The 19,252-nt window shown below is 39.6% G+C and overlaps 1 pseudogene; it reads left to right on the top strand.

Annotated features, from left to right (window-relative positions):
* The first annotated feature begins 55 nt into the window (after positions 1 to 55).
* On the top strand, positions 56 to 1,503 carry LOC147521084 (B-box zinc finger protein 19 pseudogene; annotated as a pseudogene).
* Positions 1,504 to 19,252: the final 17,749 nt, after the last annotated feature.

The raw sequence follows: 19,252 nt of genomic DNA, 5'->3' as shown, positions 1-19,252 counted from the left end.
ACTTTGATGAACTTCTCAGACTTCCCACCTGAGAGACAAGCAAACATATTCAACTATGGATGGGCATAGTTTTACAACTTTGGGTGACAATGATTTGCAATGCCCATTCTCAGTTGTTGCACCTAGCAATCAACTCCACCAATTCAATCAGGTTTTTATTTTTTGTTTCTTTCATTATCAAATATTTGCAATATGTTTGCACAAAATAAAATTAGTAATGCTCGAATGAACAAGGGTCTCTAATGCTTGGACAACTTGGAAGGTCTGTTGATAACCAGTATTACGTTGTGAATAGTAATGCATATCACCAAAGAACTAGTATTCTTTCTCAAAACCCCCATTATGGACTGGTATGCTTTGAACCTTTAATTCTATAAACTACTTTTGGTGAAATGGTTATCGTAAACTACTTGTATTTCATAGGGAACAACTTTTAAGCATAACGAAATTTCGCATCAAGGTCATGGAATTTTTTTTCTAGATTTGAATGACCCAAACCGGTAAGTGCCTTTTTTTTGCAATCTATGTATCATGTTTTACGCGATGCTCTTCTTTACAAACTTAAATATGCTAACATCAGTTCTTCCTTTCATGTAGGAGCAATCATTATGAACAATGAATTGCCCACCACAATCTGAAGAAGTCGTCCCACACTCTTAGATAATTTGTTTCAATGTCGTATTAGATTTTCTTAGACTTTTTCTTCTACGCAACGATTCAATAATTTAGTACATGTTGTTAGTGTTTGTGAGAGTGCTACTGCTGAAAGAGCAAATTTCCTTTATTAGTGTCTATATTGTTTAAAGAGATTGTGGTGAGAAGAGAAAACTATGCATACAGCCGTACATGTTGTTATTGTTTAAAGAGATTGTGGTGAGAAGAGAAAACTATGTTTGTGAGAGTGCTGTTGCTTCTATTTCTGTGCTGTTGATGAGGCTGCTCTTTGTCTCTCATGTGATGAGAAAGTGCACTTGTGTAACAAGTTAGCTAGCAAGCATGTACGCGTAGGTCTCGCTGATCCAAATGAGGTTCCTCGCTGTGATATATGTGAAAATGCACCTGCTTTCTTTTATTGTGAGGTAGATGGAAGTTCTCTTTGCTTGCAATGTGATATGACTATACATGTTGGGGGGTAAAAGGACCCATGGAAGGTATCTCTGACCGAGGCAGAGGATTCAGTTTCCGGGGGATAAAACTGGCCCTGTTGGGGACCTAGCCATGTAGCCCATTATTCCAAGTGAGGTGAAAAAAGAGCAAAACCAACCACCGAAATAAACAATGAAGGAAAACCTACAAAACAATAGGGCATCCCCTGTTCCAGTACTACATGCAAAAAATGAGAAACACTCAAAATTAGACACCAAAATGATTGATCTCAATACCAAGCCAAGTAGAACACATGGGCAAGCATCAAATAACCAGGTGATGGATATTATAAATGGCAATAGTCATGACTCTTCAAGTGGTCCTGATGAATGTTTTGAAAGAGAGGCAGAGCAGTAGGTAAGGTATTGTTTCATGCTAGTTTGGATCTCTGACATTTCCACCACTTGTATTTCATGTGGTGGAACTTACAATTTTACATTTTTAGGTATATATATAGGGCCTTCGACAATTACTTTGAGTTTTGCAGAGTAATCATTGGAGAGCATCTTTAACTGGTTTGGCAATGCATGGGAACTGTTGCAAGACATAAGAACGCTCTTGACTTGTTGGGGAAAGCATTGGAAATACTGTTAGAACACATATAAATTATTTGAAAAATAATTTAGTACATGATTCACTTATACCCATTCATGTTTATTTAGAACGCGGCCTCTAATAATTATTCGGATGTTCTGCTGATTTATTGATGTAATTGTGCTTAATTAAGCTTTTGCTAGATTTCAATGTTAGGTTATGGAACCGTCGAGCTTTGCTCTGGTGTCCGACCATGTTGCCTTCACGTTTTTTAGTTTAGAGAAGAGGGCGCGCACGCGCTTGACTATAGCCAAAACCAAGGGGCGCACGCCCTAAAGTTACTGGAAGTTGGAGAAGAAGAAGGCGCGCATGTGCTTTACTTTGCTTTGTGATAAGCACCCAAAACTGTAATATGAAACCCCATTGAGACATATAAATTTGGTTAATTATGTGTTTAATAATCATGAAATAAGTATATTTTCGTACTTTCGCAGGTATTCGCAGTAAACATGAAAATATTGGTTAAAACTGCGTTAAAGCACGGGGAACGACGTATATATGAATTCTTCCAAATCAACCATGTAAAGCCCAACAAATCCGCACAGGAGCATCAAACTTCTGAAGCTCCTACCTCTTGAACCAGGACTCCGAATGCGATAAGTGAGCTGCTCAGACAATCAGGGCGATGAACTCTACGCATAGGCGGGAAGTTGTAAAATTGCCAAAAGATCGAACCGCCACTGGACTACACATGGACCCACTATGTGGGCCCGCAAGATTTGATGAGTCATTAATCATGGAGCATGTCAAGACAAAAATGCCAAATTATTGGTGCAAAGTTGACACTTTGCATGTAATTAATTAGATTAGGTGTTAATAGTGAAAAAAAGGCAAGGTGTCACTTTGTTTTAATGTAGTGGATAAAAATGAAGTAAATGTAGTTTGGTGTTTCATGTGGGAGGAAATGAGATTTCTCTCAAATGGAGAAGAAAACAAAACAAGGGGGGGGGACACTCTATTTACTCCCTTGACTTCTTTTCCTTTACCATGTATTATTTTAGTTCCTTAGTCTTAGATTTTATTTAGTTTTAGTTTTTTGAACAAAAAAGATTGTAATAGTTTTAATGGAGGAAACCTTGTGTTCCTCTTGAAAAAAATCTCACTTCTTCATGCAAGTGAGTTTATATATATATTTTCTTCTTCTTTTAGTTCTCTCTCTCTTTTTACAATTATATTTTTTGCACTTCTCATCTTTTAGCCCAAGGATCATGAGCTAAACCTTCCTTTTGTGGGGAGTTAATAATACTCATGTGAGGGAAAATCTCTGTTATTTGGTTTACTAAGTTGTTTAGGAAGAACAACTAGACCTACATCCTATCCCAAAATGATAGTTGGTGTAGTGTCTAGTTAGGGATCAAAGTGATGAGCTTAGAGATAAGTCATTGTTTTGGTTCTACATGCTAGCATGTATGAGCTTAGAGATGAGTCATATATGTTAGGGATCAAGTTTTCTTTTATTAGGACTTGTCTAAGAGTTCTAGGAAGATTAGATGCACTTACTAAAATCAAATAACAAAAGTTATCTTCACATGAGGAGAATTAACTCTCCACTTTCATTTTAGTAAAATTTTATCGTGTCTTAGTTGCATGTTTACGTAACTTAATGTTTTCAATTTTTGTGTAGTAAAGAAACCAAGTATTTAGTATTTACACAATCATAGCTAAACTTACTCACTAGTTTCTTAAAAAAGTAAAACCAAGTTGTAAGTGGTCCTAGAATTTAGGTTGGTTCGAATCCCTACTCCAAATTATACGCACACAAAGATCGTGAGTAAGGAAAAATATCTTTGAATTCGTACTTTGGCCAAGGAAGAGATTCAAATCTCTAACATAGCAAAAAGGTGAATACCAAAATGGCGCCGCTGCCATTCTAAAGACCCAAGGACCTGTGCTTGCAAACTGGAATTGCTCCAAGAGGAAGCCCCCCACGCTCATCCTTTCATATATTTCTTTTTCTTATGTTTTCTTCGTTTTTTTTTTTTTTTTTTTGAAATTTCCCTCATTTTTGCTACTGATCTGCATACTGGTTTTGGTTATACTGACAGGTTCCAAATACTAGGACCTGGAAACTAGGCTACAACAACCACTAAGCTTACTGTGAAATATTTGGTCTGCTGTGCACATTTCTTTTATTTGGTGGACTTGCGGGAAGCTTGTAGGTTCCAATTTTTCAATATTTTTGCATGCTTCACATGTATGTAGTCATTATATCGTAGTTAATGGACTATATTTTGCGTATTAGGTTAGTAATATGCATGAATCATGTGTGAATATGCATGTAAATATATATATATATATATATATATATATATATATATATATATATATATATATAAGTCGCATGCTTAGCATATATATTATCGTATGAGTGGTTATTTGCATGTTGGCATATATAACTTAGGAGTTATACATAGTAATTAGGGTGTGTTTTGGTATTTTGGCCATAACTTTGGCTACGGTTATCTGAATCACGCTTGTGAGCTCAATTCGGAAAGATCTCGACGGCGTGCACGCTGTCACCACTGAGCAAAAGTTTTAAGCATATTCTCTAAAGCTAACCAAAACTGCTACACAAAAGTTTTAGTACCTATTACACCTATACATTAGCATATTAGCATATGGTAGGTGGGATCTATCGAATTCAATATTGAATTGAATTTAAGTAGTCACTACTTACTCATTTTTCTTTCTTAATCATCTACTGATTCAGTCTTCGCATGGGCAGTATACCCTTGAATTTGTTTAGGAAATGAAAAAAACCAACAAGTTAAACTAAGTATTGATAAGGTGAGAAAATTTGTACTTTGTACTTGATCATCGACAATGTATTGATAGGTCTTCTTTAATAGTGATTATCCCCTATGATTCTGTTCTTGTTGAGCATCATGCATCGTTCGTTATCGATGTCTGCTTTTGCTTATTTCTCGTTCTCTGGTACTCTGTTAATAAGAAAGCCAAACCTTTATGAGAACGAATTCAAAGCACGACAAAACTAATACCAAAAAACTAATTGCAACCAATATATTAGAATAGAACAGTAAGACTTGATTTAATATATAAGACTTGATATATAAGACTTGATTGCAACCAAGTTAAGAAGCAAGTATCGGCTTTATATATAAGACTTGATTTAATTCTTCTTAGCTTCATAATCTAGTCCCAACAAATTGCAAAGATATCGTATGGACATTGTGCTCATTGAATGTCTTTCAAAGAAACTGTAGCATTATTTAAATTGAAACAATCCCTTAAAAACTAAACTCACCTTTGAGTATGATACAAAAATTGAAGCGCGCAACCACAGTAACCCTGTAACATGCAGAGTAGCGATATTAGCGAATACTTAAGATGGGAAAAGAAGCAAAAAATAAAACCGAAAAGAAAAAAAAAAAAATCGGGCGATTGAAATGCATTTACGAGGAAAGCGAGATTACCTAGACGAAAATCCTATGTTTGGAGTGACCATGAATACACTGCTGTAGGCCCTTCTTTCGTGAGACAGTTGTGATTCCGCTTTGACTAATAGACAGATGGGATACTAAAGAAGATTGACTCTCTTAACTGGCCCAAGGGCCTCAGTAGCTTTCTTCCTATTCTTTGCCATAACCCCCGTTCTTCTTGTTCTTTGCTGATCATTGCGTTTACCAAGGTCCTGTATTTAGCTGGCTCAGGATTGTCACTCATTAAGACAATCAATCAAATAATGAGCGCACTCAATCAAATAATGAGCGACACTTCTTCACAAAGAAAAAATTTCCAACCTATAAATAGAAAACTGGCAAAATCTATTAATACATAACAACGTAGAGCATAACACGTTGAAAATGATCACAACTGTTACATGTTTGCATTACCACTCAATTGGAAAGTAGGAACAACCAACCATAAATATGAAACTGGAAGGAATGATTCTGGGAGAAGAGATCGGAGACAGATTGGAAATAACAAATAACAAATAACAATACTTCAGAAGATCAAACTTAAATTTTGAAGGTGATTAAATGAAAGGATTGGTAATAGAAACATGTACCTATGATTGTTGTTCCATTTTCACCGTTGGCTCCAAAATCTTGGCCCTGTAATAGAAACACGTCCACAACTCTTGGGAGGAAAATCAGTTAAAAAGAAAAAGGCGGACAAAAATGTAAAGAAATACGAATGACTACGTGTGCTAGTAAACAAAATGAAAGTGTGATAGTAGTATATAATGATTTCTTGCATCAGAGTGCTATACTCCATTGTTCTTCACCACGTTTTGCTTCGCACGTTTTAGGAGGAAAGTTTCGTCAAATGATAGATAATGGAAAACCCAAAAAGAGGATGGCGAAAGTTCAGAGTGTTGCTGTATAACTTTTTTTTTATGAGAAGAAGAGAAACAGGTTTTAATTAGGAATATCGCCAAAGCGTAAAAGGCGTCGTTCGTGAAGTTCATTTTTTAAGTCTATCCAAAATTTAGGAGCGGTGGAATAAAAATTCGGGAAGCATATCCAAAATTTGTAGCATAAGCATAAATAAAAAGGTTGAATTTATGAATAGTAAGAATAAAAACTCGTTGAACTCACCTCTTCCATTGAAGTTGCACAATAGTGATTCCGTTGAACATAATTTACTGCAACTAACATAATAAAGGTAGATTAAATGAACCAACAAAAATAATTGGAGCCTTGATTAAAGCAAAGATATTTTCCGGTCTTGTATAATATTTATGTCAGATATTTTATTTACGCGTTTGCATTTCCAGCTTAATAGTAGGTTATTTCCTAAAAATTTCTGCCTTGATATATTAGTTATCTCTAATATTATAGTATATAGGTAGGAAGATATATAATAATATTAGTAATAATAATTTATATAGATATATATAAATATATATACATATATATTTTAGATGTCATACTTATCAGCAAATTTTACCGTAAACTAACGTTTTACAAAACGGTCAGAAAATGGTCATGAAAATGTTTTACAAAACGGTCAGAAAACGGTCATGAAATCGCATCTAAAAAGGGTCAGAAAATGACAATTTTGTTTCTATAAATAAGTTCAACACTTCTTTCACATTCACTCATTTCATATTCTTCCCTTTACACTTCTGATAAGCACCCAAAACTGTAATATTAAACCCCGAGAGACATAACATTTTGGTCGATTATGTGTTTAATAATCATGTAATAATTATATTTTCGTACTTTTGCAGGATTCCTCAATTAAAATAAATATAGTGATAAAACATGCATCGAAGTACGGGAATACGGGAATAATTGAAGTTTCCCACTCGACCCCCATGAAGCCCAACAAAGCCTGACTAAAGCCAAAGTTTCCAAAAGAACAGAACCAGTGCGGAACGGGTCCACATATGAAGAAGCAGCAAACTTTCGAAGCTCAAATTAGATAAATCTAGATGCCGACATTGGCTAGTGAAGCTGCCAAGTACAGGAATACGGAAATATTTGGAATTCCCACTCAATCCCCGTGAAGCCCAACAAACCCTGACTAGAGCCGAAGTTTCCAAAAGAACAAAACCAGTGCAGAACGGGCCCACATATAAAGAAGAAGGAAACTTCCGAAGCTCAAATCGGATAAATCTAGGTGCCGACGTTGGCTAGTGAAGCTGCCATAGCGACGGGGCGAACTCTAGCGCAAGGACAAAAGTCGTAAAACGCCAAAATCGGCTACCGCATGCTTTGGACCGCGATCTGCGGGCCCATTAGGCATGATGAGTCAGCATAGGCAGGTGGCAAAGGATGGTTTCAAATTGATACCACCTGGCAAGAGAGAAGACACGTACCAATTCAAACCAGGTGGTTTGAATTGACATAAGCTAAAAACAAAACCTTAAATCAACAAAAGGACAAAAATTAAAACAGTTGAAAACAAAGTTTTGTTTCGAACCATTCAATTAGCATAAAAACAAAATCTTAAATATTCACGGATCACTCTTGTATCAGCCTATATATATGAAGGGGTCGCCTTCATTATTACCCCTTCAGCATATTAATGCTTTAGCTACGCCTAGTTAGATTTTCTTCTTCAAGACTTACATTTTGCCATTTCCATTTCAAGCGAAATTTTAAATCGTAAGTTAATTTTTACCTTAATACTTGGTCATTTATTTTCTAGTTTAATTCTTGTCCTGCATTTATTTACTTAATGTATACAGCAAGTTTTATTATTCCTCCTATGACCATGAGCTAATCCCCCCGGGAGGGTTATGCTGCTCGTGTGAAAATCCGGATTGACTCGTTAATATTCTAAAATCACTACTTAGGAATTAGGCATAGAATTGACATCCGGTCCCAAAATGACTGAGACTGTACAAAGTTGGACCTGGCGATGCTCGGGACCCAGTCGTAGCGACAAAATGTCAAAGGCGACGACTCTGCAGTGTCGGGCCGACTCTCCAATTCGTCCAGCTGATGTGAAATCGAGCCAGGAGCTGAAATAATATACCAGAGATGCGGTATTATTGAAACTCCTTATGCTAGTGAAATGCGACCTAGAGATGTGGGCATGCACTAGGGATCAATACTTTCGGCGTCGTCTCCAAAGCGAGGCGAAGTAGAGATGTAGTAGCGATGGAAATATAAACTGTTGAAAAATGATTCTCGCATGAGTATGACTAACTCTCTCCCTGTTTCTCTATTTTTGTTTACTTACATCTAATCGCCCGTAGTAATTTACATTATTTGCATTACCGTTATTTTAATTAAACCAACTAAAAGGAACCTAAAATCCTACTCACCTTAAATTGTAATTCCGGTTGTGAACCTATCGAGCCCTAAGGTTTGGGCGATCCCTTACTCGACCTATCCTACCAAACCCCGTGAGTAAGGTAACTTGACTAAAGCGCATCGACTATCACGGACGTTGGACTTTGGACTTCGGACTTGGACTGTGGACCTCGAACTTTGATTTGTGGACCTCGGACTTAAGAAAATAAAATGGCGAAAACCAATAAGCGTGTAAAGAGCGTTTTATCAAATGGCCATTTGCCGCCGAAAGGACTCACGGACTTAACGTAATAAGCTGGAATACATCCATAAAACCCCTCCCCTACCTCCTCATCTTTTTAATTTTCATTTCTATTACAATACTAACTCTTTTCTTGTAACTCTTTACCCTAACTTTTTTTCTACTAACAAATATCGTGAACCAAGTTGTTTATTTTCATTAGCACGATCTAAGTACTCCGTAGGAATTTGAAATCTTGAACGGACAAAAGAGTCTCGGACCGAGAAGGCTGAATTAGTAGCACCTTGAGACTAACACGGAGTATCAACACTCCGGTTTTCAGTCTGAGCCATTTTCCTTTTCAGTACTCTTTTGGGCTATTTGGTCCTGTTTTGCTAGTAAGCATAAGCTCGGGAGTAGTCAATCGCTATACGAGGAATCGCGGGACGCCAGGTTTCAAACTCTTAAACTCCTCAAACTTTGTCGAGGATATTATTTGCTATAACCTGTTTTACCTCGTATATTTGTATGTTGGCATGAGAACTCCGTGCATGTAAGGCGGTTCGTCATTACATATTCACGTAACACAATTAATATGATTCGAATATATTTTGATATATGCGTAGCGTCAAACCACCTACTTAGAATATTTTTGTATGTGTATGTTACATCAATTCCATTACCGCGGTATTCAATGCGTGAGTTAAGTTCTCGACATCCCCTAGCTCACGCATTATAACTTACAAATAGTTGCATTATAAGTAATATAGATTTGCATGGGTAGACTTTCTGCGTAAACTAGTATATGTTAGTTAGTTTCTATTTTGTCATCTATCGTTTTTAATTGCATATTTCGTAATCACGTCTCCATAATACAGTAATTACGTAAAAAAAAATAATAATAAAATAAAATAATAATAAAATAAAAAAAAATCATAGTAATTGAAAATTTCATCTAAATCATCTTAATAACACCCTGCATAATACACCATCATAAATCATCATCCTATTCCATTAGTGCCTAGGAAACTTGAAAAAATTGAGGTTGCCTAATTAAGGAACGTGCTAGCACGAACAACCTCCCTCAATTCTCTCAGGTAACTTGGCTGCTGGAATATTCACACGTTGTCCTAGCTTCCCTGCTTGAGTTAGCAACAGCTTAGGAAGACGTGCTTCAACTCCCTCCTTCCTAATTTCTAAAACCTCCAGTCATTATTCGTTCCTTATGAGCACTAAATTAAAATTTATATTTGTATGAGACTACGGTCTGGTAAACATAAGGAATTAGAACTTACATATCATCGTCGAAAATACAAGAAACAACTGTTTATGTTATCTCCTAGGCATAGTTCCTCCTCCGTAAAATCAACCTCGACAAACATCTCCGTTTCCATTATCTCTTTTAATTATGGTGAAGAAAATCTCACGGTCGAGAAACCCCTTTCGGTTTCTATCGCCTTTACGGGAAGGACACGCTTCACGCATTAAACTTCGATCGCGATTGTAGGTGATTTTCGTATTCCGCCAAACATTTTCGGTTTGTTACCCTGTTTACCATGGTTTTAGACCATGAAAAACCGTACAATCATCTTCGTCCGGATGCAACAAGTAGTCACCACTTTCCGCCATCCGACCGTTACCAACGAACAAGTCTTGCTTAGGTTGTTTCCCTTCACCTTAGGCGATAAAGCTTCGGTTTGGCTCGCCCGGACAAAGCGCCCGCCAATCCATTGACACATGGGCCAAACTTGTTCAAGCATTCATGATAAAGTTCTATACCGTAAGAAAACTACAGAAATGCTTCAAAAGATTCAATTCTTTCGCCAGCACCCCCAGGAATCCTTTTCGGAAGCGTGGAGCAGATTTACTGATCTACTTCTCGAATGTCCCCATCATCAACTCGACACCGCTGTATTAGTCCGTTCATTCTTTAATGGTCTCTCTGACCATCAAAAGGAAACATTAGATATCATGAACGGTGGGTGTTTCATGGACAAGGGCGCTACCAAAGCATACACTTTTCTTGAGAAACAGGCCTCACGAAGCACCCATTGGGGAAACACTGATTCTTCTAGATCTTCTAAAGACACTCCTACCAAAGTTACATCTATGTTCGAGGTCAAACCCGATCCGGAATTAAAAACTCTAATCGAGTCCCTAAACAAAAAGGTCGATGCTCTTTCGGTACAAGTAAATGAACAAAAACCCAAACAGGTCATGGCTGCCAACGCTTCCCCATGCCCTCTTTGCTTAAGTCCTGAGCACACCGATTCTTATTGTCCTTTGGTATACGAGTGTCCTCCCAACCTTCCGAAGAGGCTTGTGCTTTCAACATCCCTAATGCACCTTGGCGACAACATCCGAATTTAGCTTGGGCACCCCGCCCAAAAACAAGCTCCTTCGGTGGCAACAACGTTCTGTGCGACCACCCACCGAACTACAATTCCTATCGTCAAGGAAATCCTACACAATTTCAGCAAGGGCAAAGTAATTTTCCCAACAACGCGCAAATATGGGGTACCAAAACAACCGCGAACCTTGTTCCCGCTAACCAAGGATATGGCTACCAAAATCAACCCGTGAATAATAACCGTGAACTAGTTCTGCTGCTCCTTGGTACAATCCAATTGCCGATAAAACGGCTGAAACTTTCGACATACATGAATCAACGAGAATCAAATCCTAGCTTCTATCCAGCGGTCTCTTCAATTGTTAGCTTCGGGATAAAGTCAAAGGCGTGTTTCCGGCCAAGCGGTTCAAACCCTAAGCCTACAAACACTGCCTTTGAACTCAACAATGCACCAGGACCTAGTAATCCAAGCCAGGGTGAAGTAAATGCCATTACCACTCTTCATTCTGGCCGAACCATCGACAATAATATACGTATGCCAGACGAGGAATCGACGAAAGCCACGACTAACGTCCTTCCAACTCCTACCCCGCAACCTATAATGGACGAAGTTGTACCTTCAAAATCTACACCCATGTCCCTAGGAAAAGATACCACGGATCCTTATACGCGATTCCGTCCAAAAGCTCCGTTCCCTGCCCGTTTGGTAAAGAACAAACATGACGAACATTTTGATGAGATCCGTGAAACCTTCAAAAATTTGACCATAAACTTACCTTTCCTAGATGCGCTAAAGCATTTGCCCAAGCATGCCAAGTTTTTGAAGGACATGTGCACCACCAAACGGCGCATCGAATGTACCTCGACAAAGCGTTCCTCGCGGCGGTTTCCCTCGATTACCACTACCAATGGTGTGGTAAAGTACAAGGACCAGTCGACTAAACTGTACCATGCACGTTAGGCGACAAGTATACCGCTATCGCACTTTTAGACCTAGGTGCGGTGTTAACCTACTTCCCTACTACTTATTTAAGCGGTTAGGTCTTCATGAATTGAAACCTACTAATATGACTCTGCAACTCAGCGGATCGCTCCATCAAGTACCAAAAGGCATAGTAGAGAACGTTATAGTAAAGGTCAAGATTTTTACTACCCGGTTGATTTTGTCATTCTAGATAATCTGAAGTAGCCCGTGACTCCATCCCTATCATCTTGGGACGTCCCTTTCCTTGCAACGCCAACGCTCTCATAAATTTCCGGGACGGTTCAATGACATTGTCTTTTCGGGAACCTTTCATCGAACTCAGCGTGTTCAAATTAATGAAACGATTTCGATTCTATAATGGAGGCGAGATTAGCTTGGTTGATAGTCGGAACATGATTATTTCACAAACTCTTTCCCCCGGGCGAGATACACCAATTTCTTTCTTTTTGATAATCCGGAGTTTGGCGATGGCTTCATTACATAAAGGGATGTCCATTCATTATTAGAGTCGGTACCACTATTGACCCTAATGCTTCAAAGGCAAACCGATTCGGAAGAACAGATTTCGCTCTTTTCCATTGAAGAGATGATCCTCGCGAATCCTTGATCCCCGATCCTCCAACTCCGGTTTAAAACCTCTACCCCCGATTTGAAAGACGTGCATCTCGATCTCGATGTTAGTCACCCTATAATAATTTCTGCTCACTTGATTCTGAGGGCGAGGAGGCACGCGTTTGATTCATGTCATTCGTGAACACCGCTCGCTTATCGGGTGGTCCTTAGATGATATCAAGGGAATAGACCCTAGCATATGCGCGCATCGTATACATCTTGATGGCGACAAAAACATCGCGAGAACCACGCCCGCCTTTAATCTCGCCATGAAGGAAGTAGTGCAAAGAGGAAGTTCTACGTTTACTTGATCGCGGGTATCATATACCCTATCTCGGATAGTGATTGGGTTAGTCCCGTCCACGTTGTTCCCAAAAGTCCGGCATTCAAGTTGTGCAAAATGAAAATGGTGAGTGCATCTCCACTTTCGCATTCCTTTGAAATGGAGAATTTGCATTGACTATCACAAACTTAATGCCGAACCCGTAAAGATCACTTCCCTCTCCCATTCATTGACCGGATGCTAGAACGTTTAGCGGTCATGCTTACTCTTGTTTTTCTTGATGGCTATTCGGATACTTCCAAATTGTCATCGATCCGCCCGATCAAGAAAAGACAACTTTCCGTGTCCCTTTGGAACCTTTGCATCTGGGGCGAATACCTTTTGGTCTTTGTAATGCCCCGGGCACTTTCAACGCTTGCGCATGCTTCACATTTTTAGTGATATGGTGGAGCGTTATATGGAAGTCTTCATGGGCGACTTTTCCATTTACGGAAATTCCTTTAACATTTGTTTATCCAACCTTTCCAAAGTATTAGCTTGGCGTTGCGAAGAGAAAAATCTGGTACTCAATTGGGAGAAGTGTCATTTCATGGTTACCAAAGGATTTGGTTCTAGGTCATATTGTTTCAAAAGCGGGATAGAGGTTGATAAAGCTAAAATTGTTAAAATTTCTTCGCTACCTTTCCGGCGTCACGGTTCGTGATATCCGTGCCTTTTTAGGCCCGGCTGGGTTTTGAGGAGATTCATTCAGGATTTTTCTAAAGTTGCTCGACCCTTAACCAATCTCCCGCTTAAGGATGCGATATTCGACTTCAATTTCAATTGCAAACAAGCTTTTGATACTCTAAAAATGCTTTGACTACCGCTCCTATCATTCATCCCCGATTGGTCTCAACCATTGGTGATGATGTGTGACACTAGCGACTTTGCTATTGGTGTCGTGCTAGCCAACGAACGACGTGACGACAAACCCGTTGTCATTTACTACGCTAGTAAAACTCTTAACGGCGCTCAAGCGTAATTATACCACAACCGAGAAAGAGTTCCTAGCTGTTGTCTATGCTTTGGATAAGTTTAAGCCCTACCTAGTTGGAACATCGACCATCGATATATCTTCGACTATGCCGCATTCGGTACTTACTATCAGCGAAAAGGACGCCTTAAAACAACGATTGTTCCGCTGGATCCTTCTCTTACAAGAATTCACCCTGGAAATCAAAGACAAGAAAGGAACCGAAAATGTCGTAGCCGACCATTTATCAAGGCTGGTTGGTGACATCGATAGTGATTCTAAAGCTATCGGTGATTCCTTCCCAGACGAATACTTGTACTATATTTTCTCATCTCTATGGTACGCGGATATCATTAACTACCTAGTTACTGAGGAAGTTCCCTCCTTTTGGTCACGTCCTGATCATAAAAAGTTCTTATCCACTGTAAAATATTATTTATGGGATCAACCCTACCTCTTTAAGTATTGTTCCGACCAACTCATTCGTCATTTGCATTCCGACCGGGAACACACCGACATATTATCCTTTTGCCATGAACAATCTTGCGGAGGTCATTTCAGTGGAAAGAAAACTGCGGCCAAGGTGTTACAATGTGGTTTTTACTGGCCTACCATTTTTCGCGATGCACACGAACATTGCATAGCTTGAATTCGTTGTCAGCACCTAGGTCGAATTACCAAACAAAATATGATGCCCCTAAATCCAATCTTGATTGTGGAAATTTTTGATGTTTGGGGCATTGATTTTATGGGACCTTTCCCTATTTCTCAAGGTTTTCTATACATTTTAGTCGCGGTAGACTATGTGTCCAAATGGATTGAGGCACTCGCATATCGCTCAAATGACCATAAGAATGTCGTGAGATTTGTAAAAGAAAACATTTTCTCTTGTTTTGGTGTTCCCAAAGCTATCATCAGTGATGGGGGTACACATTTTTGTAACAAAATTTTTGGGTTTTTAATGAAGAAATATGGAGTTACTCACAAGGTTGCTACTCCATACCACCCACAAACGAGTGGCCAAGTGGAAGTCTCCAATGAGAGATAAAGTCTATTACGGAGAAAACTGTCAACCCGTCAAGAAAGGATTGGTCTCTCCGCTTTTATCGGATGCCTTGTGGGCATACCGAAGCGACATTTAAGACACTATAGGGATGTCTCCTTACCGCATTGTTTTGGAAAACCTTGTCATCGCCGGTTGAACTTGAGCATCGTGCCCTTTGGGCCATCAAAAGCCTCAATTACAATATCATCGAGGGCGCGAGAAGCTTAAAACTGCAATTAAATGGTGGAGGAGATTCGAGTGATGCTTATGATCTCTCGAAATCTACAAAGCTAACATGAAAGAGTGCACGACAAGCACATTTTGCGTAAGAATTTCAAAATTGGCCAAAAGTTTTCTTGTCAACTCCAGTTACACATCTTTCTGGTAAATTGAAAAAACGATGGTGCGGTCCTTTCATTGTGTCATTTGTGAAACATTATGGGGCAATCTCTTTGCTTAATCAAAAGATAACGGTGAATTTCAAGTCGATGGACAACGCCTAAAACATTACCACAATTACGCTCACCGGATGTTGAACAAACTCTTCTTCCGAATCCGATTACCGACTAGATGTTTCATTTGGCGTGCTCAATCTTGTTTCTATAGAGGGTGCGCCATTTTGGTAGCCGGGCCATCTTCTATCTTATGATCTCAAAGTTCTTTGAAGTGTGTGGTTGCAAGCGGAACCTTAGTCCACGAAAACTCTTTTTTTGAGCCGAGTATAAATGTCTTACGCAACCACGAGCGAGCGTACCTTCGGTAAGCGATGGGTACCTAAAATTTCACCTCCTTCCTTCTCTTCCCTTTTCTACTCTCTACCTCGCGAACTTCAGCTAATCATTTGGTGTAAGTCTCACTCATCCATCCGAATAGGGAATGGTCATAGTTCTTTTGCTTTCGAACGACGGCGTGCGCGAAGGATAGGCTGGTGTATGCATTGCCAAACACCCCTTACATCTAGGCCACGACTTCCTATCCGATACTAGCCGGTTTAAGGTATACTTTTGTCCGACCACCGCGCGGGATAACCTTCGTCGCCGGGCCGTTTCTCCACGAGGTTGGGATTCGATCTTGAGAATCGGCGTTAAAAGACTTCGATTCGTCTTGAGGATCGGCGTTAAAAGACTTCGATTCGTCTTGAGGATCGGCGTTAAAAGACTCACCTTGTAAATATGTTTATTTTGTTACCTTTTCCCTTTGCATTAAGTTTTGCACAAAGGGATTAGGTGGTCAAACCTCGGATGTTGCATACTTGGAACACAAGCGGGCAATGGATTACACCGGACCAACCCTAGAATTGGTTACTTTGAGTCCCTTGGGGCAGTTTGAGGATAGCCATTATGTAAAAGGGCAAATTTATTAGACCGTAGCGCGCACGGTCTAGGATGGTACCGTCCTGCCCCTAACCCTATAATACATAAAGGTAAAAGCCACGGTTTGGCTGGATTGGGTTTCGCTCGAGGCCGACATGACAGTTGTCTATGATTTAAGATGGTGACTCCACGGACATCGGTGTTTTTTCGCGTATATCTCCCTTGTATGTAAATAAAACCTTTACACTCTCCTTTTCTAAAAAAAAAAAAAAAAAAAAAAAAAAATTGTGACTTTCAAGAATGACTCAGACAATTGGATAGAATTTTTCGTGCCCGATCGTTCGATATCTCATTCGGGTCCACCGAGTCCAAACGAATTCGTGGATGCAGCATTTAGATTTTTAGGTTTAAATCGGGCTTTAGGCTTGATTTGGGCTTCGAAAATTTTGGCCCAACCAAAATATCGATTTTCGGTCCATTTAAACCCAAAACCCGATAACACGCGTCACAAATACACGATTCGTCTTCCTAAAAAACCGGATCTTGCCCCCTCTCGAATTAGTCTCGCACGAGACAGACCCACACTAAAACTAGGTCTCGCGCGAGACCCTCACAGCTCCGACCAAGTTTTCCTTCCGTCAGATCATCCCATTTTTTCCCCTCATCAGTAATCAATAGCCATCCTCTCTCTTAGATCAGCAATGGCTGGAAACAGACGTATTTGTGTGGAAAAAATTTTTGGAAATTTGTTTGAAAACGGGATGTTTGCTCCATTCTTTGATCACGAAATTCACTCTAGAGGATGGGAGAGTTTGTTATATGCCAATGGAGGGCATTATTCTAAGGATTTGGTGATGAAATTCTACGACAATGGAAGCTTTAATGGCGACCATTTTTGGAGTCGCCATCGAGGGTGTGTCGCCCGCGAAGTCACACCGGTGTTGCTCTCGGGATCGCGGGCATTCCATCTGGTCGACCCCGATCGACTTCGAAGAGTCCGTGTACCCGCGGACTTCGACCTAATGCTCGACCGCTAATCGAGGGAGAGTACAACATCGACGGAAATCGCGTATCATTTTCGGTCGCGACGGAACCAGCTACTTGATGACTCAATGGTCGGATTCGAGCGTCATTGGCACCTCAAAGCCTTCCGACATCAACAAGACCTTCCTCCACCTTCTGGATCCTCCAGGGCGAAAGGGTAACTTCTGCATCGTTACCTTTCTTTTTGATATTATCACACATGCCACTCTTAGGTCAGCCCCCCTCGCCGTTCTAGTAACGCAAGTCATGATTAATCTGGGATTTCTGTCTGCCACACCACTACTCCCTATACCACAATATGAGAATGTGTTGGTCTTTAAGAAATGCATACAAGACCCTTAGGAACCCACAGCACCTAAGGCTGCCGAGCACGCTAGCGTAGGATCCTCTCACCCACCATACTTTGATGAGACTGCCATGAGTAAGATCACCCAACCCATAGAGGCCCTACGTCGCGTGAGCGATGGTGCGAGAGACATGTACACTCGCCAGGTATCGATGAGACGTACCTTAGGCGAGTTAAGGACAGATATGACCACTCGCCACGAGTCGATGACAGACATCATGGGCGAATTCCAGCAAGAAATGAGAGCCTCCATGACTGCATTTCAAGACAATATGCCTACTCGCCAAAACCATTTCCAGCGAATGATCATGGCGAGCCGACATCGATTCGAGCTCGGTGATGGATACTCTTGGTGATATCCGGGGCGGTTAGCCTCCGCGGGGGCTTCGTCTTCTTGCGACGTCGCGGGACTCTGGTTCTTCTTCACGCGGCCCAGGATTGGATTCTCGCCAGACCGAGGATCATCAGTAGCTATATTTATTTTTTTCTGGTCTTGTATAATATTTTTATCAGATACTTTATTTACGTGTTTGCATTTTCCAGCGTAATAGTAGATGGTTCCTAAATATTTCCATCTTGATATATTAGCTATATCTAATATTTTAGTATATAGGTAGGAACATATATTGGTAATAATAAATTATATATATAAATATATATTTTAAATGTCATACTTAAACAACAAATTTTAACGTAAACTAAAACGTTCAGAAACCGATAATGAAAACGCATCAAAAAACGGTCAGAAAACGGTCATGAACCACATCTAAAAAACGGTCAGAAAACGGAAATTTTCTTTCTATAAATAAGTTTAACTCTTCCTCCATATTCACTCATTTCATATTCTTTCCTCTACACTTCTTATTCTAAAAAACGTTTTTAGATCACTCCAAGCTCAAGAATCATGGATGCACTAGAAAAGTTTGAGCAGCAGCAAATTGAATATGCTACTCAAGTCTTCATGCTCGGTTGTTTTATTATAGTCATGTTGTTAATGTGGCATATAGTTCTATCTAGTATTTAGGTTTGTATTTAATTCCTCGTATCATTATGATATGTCTCCATACCATTGTACGCTCTTACATCTTATTGCGATAGTATATCTACATTTTCCTTGTCCTTCTACTTACGCTATAAAAAAAAAAAAAAAATGTAAGTTAATTCAGTACTTATATTTTGCCATTTCCATTTCAGTAGCTTAAATACTGTAAGTTAATTTTTACCTTAATAACAGTCATTTCTTTTCTAGTTTAATTCTTGTCCTGCATTTATTTACTTAATGTATACAGCAAGTTTTATTATTCCTCCTATGACCATGAGCTAATCCCCCCCCTCAGGGGGAGGGTTATGCTGCTCATGTGAAAATCCGGATTGACTCGTTAATATTCTAGAATCACTACTTAGGAATTAGGCATAGAATTGACATCCGGTCCCCAAAATGATCGAGACTCGTACAAAGTTGGATTGCTGATGCTCCAGACGGTCTGTAGCGACTCTCGGTGTCGGACAGCTCTCAATTCGTCCGGTGATGTGAAATCGAGCCAGAGCTGAAATAATATACGAGAGATGCG

Source organism: Coptis chinensis, chromosome 1 (assembly GCF_015680905.1).
Source record: "Coptis chinensis isolate HL-2020 chromosome 1, ASM1568090v1, whole genome shotgun sequence".
In the NCBI taxonomy this organism is placed as follows: Eukaryota; Viridiplantae; Streptophyta; class Magnoliopsida; order Ranunculales; family Ranunculaceae; genus Coptis; species Coptis chinensis.
This window is presented reverse-complemented; position numbering and strand designations above follow the sequence as displayed.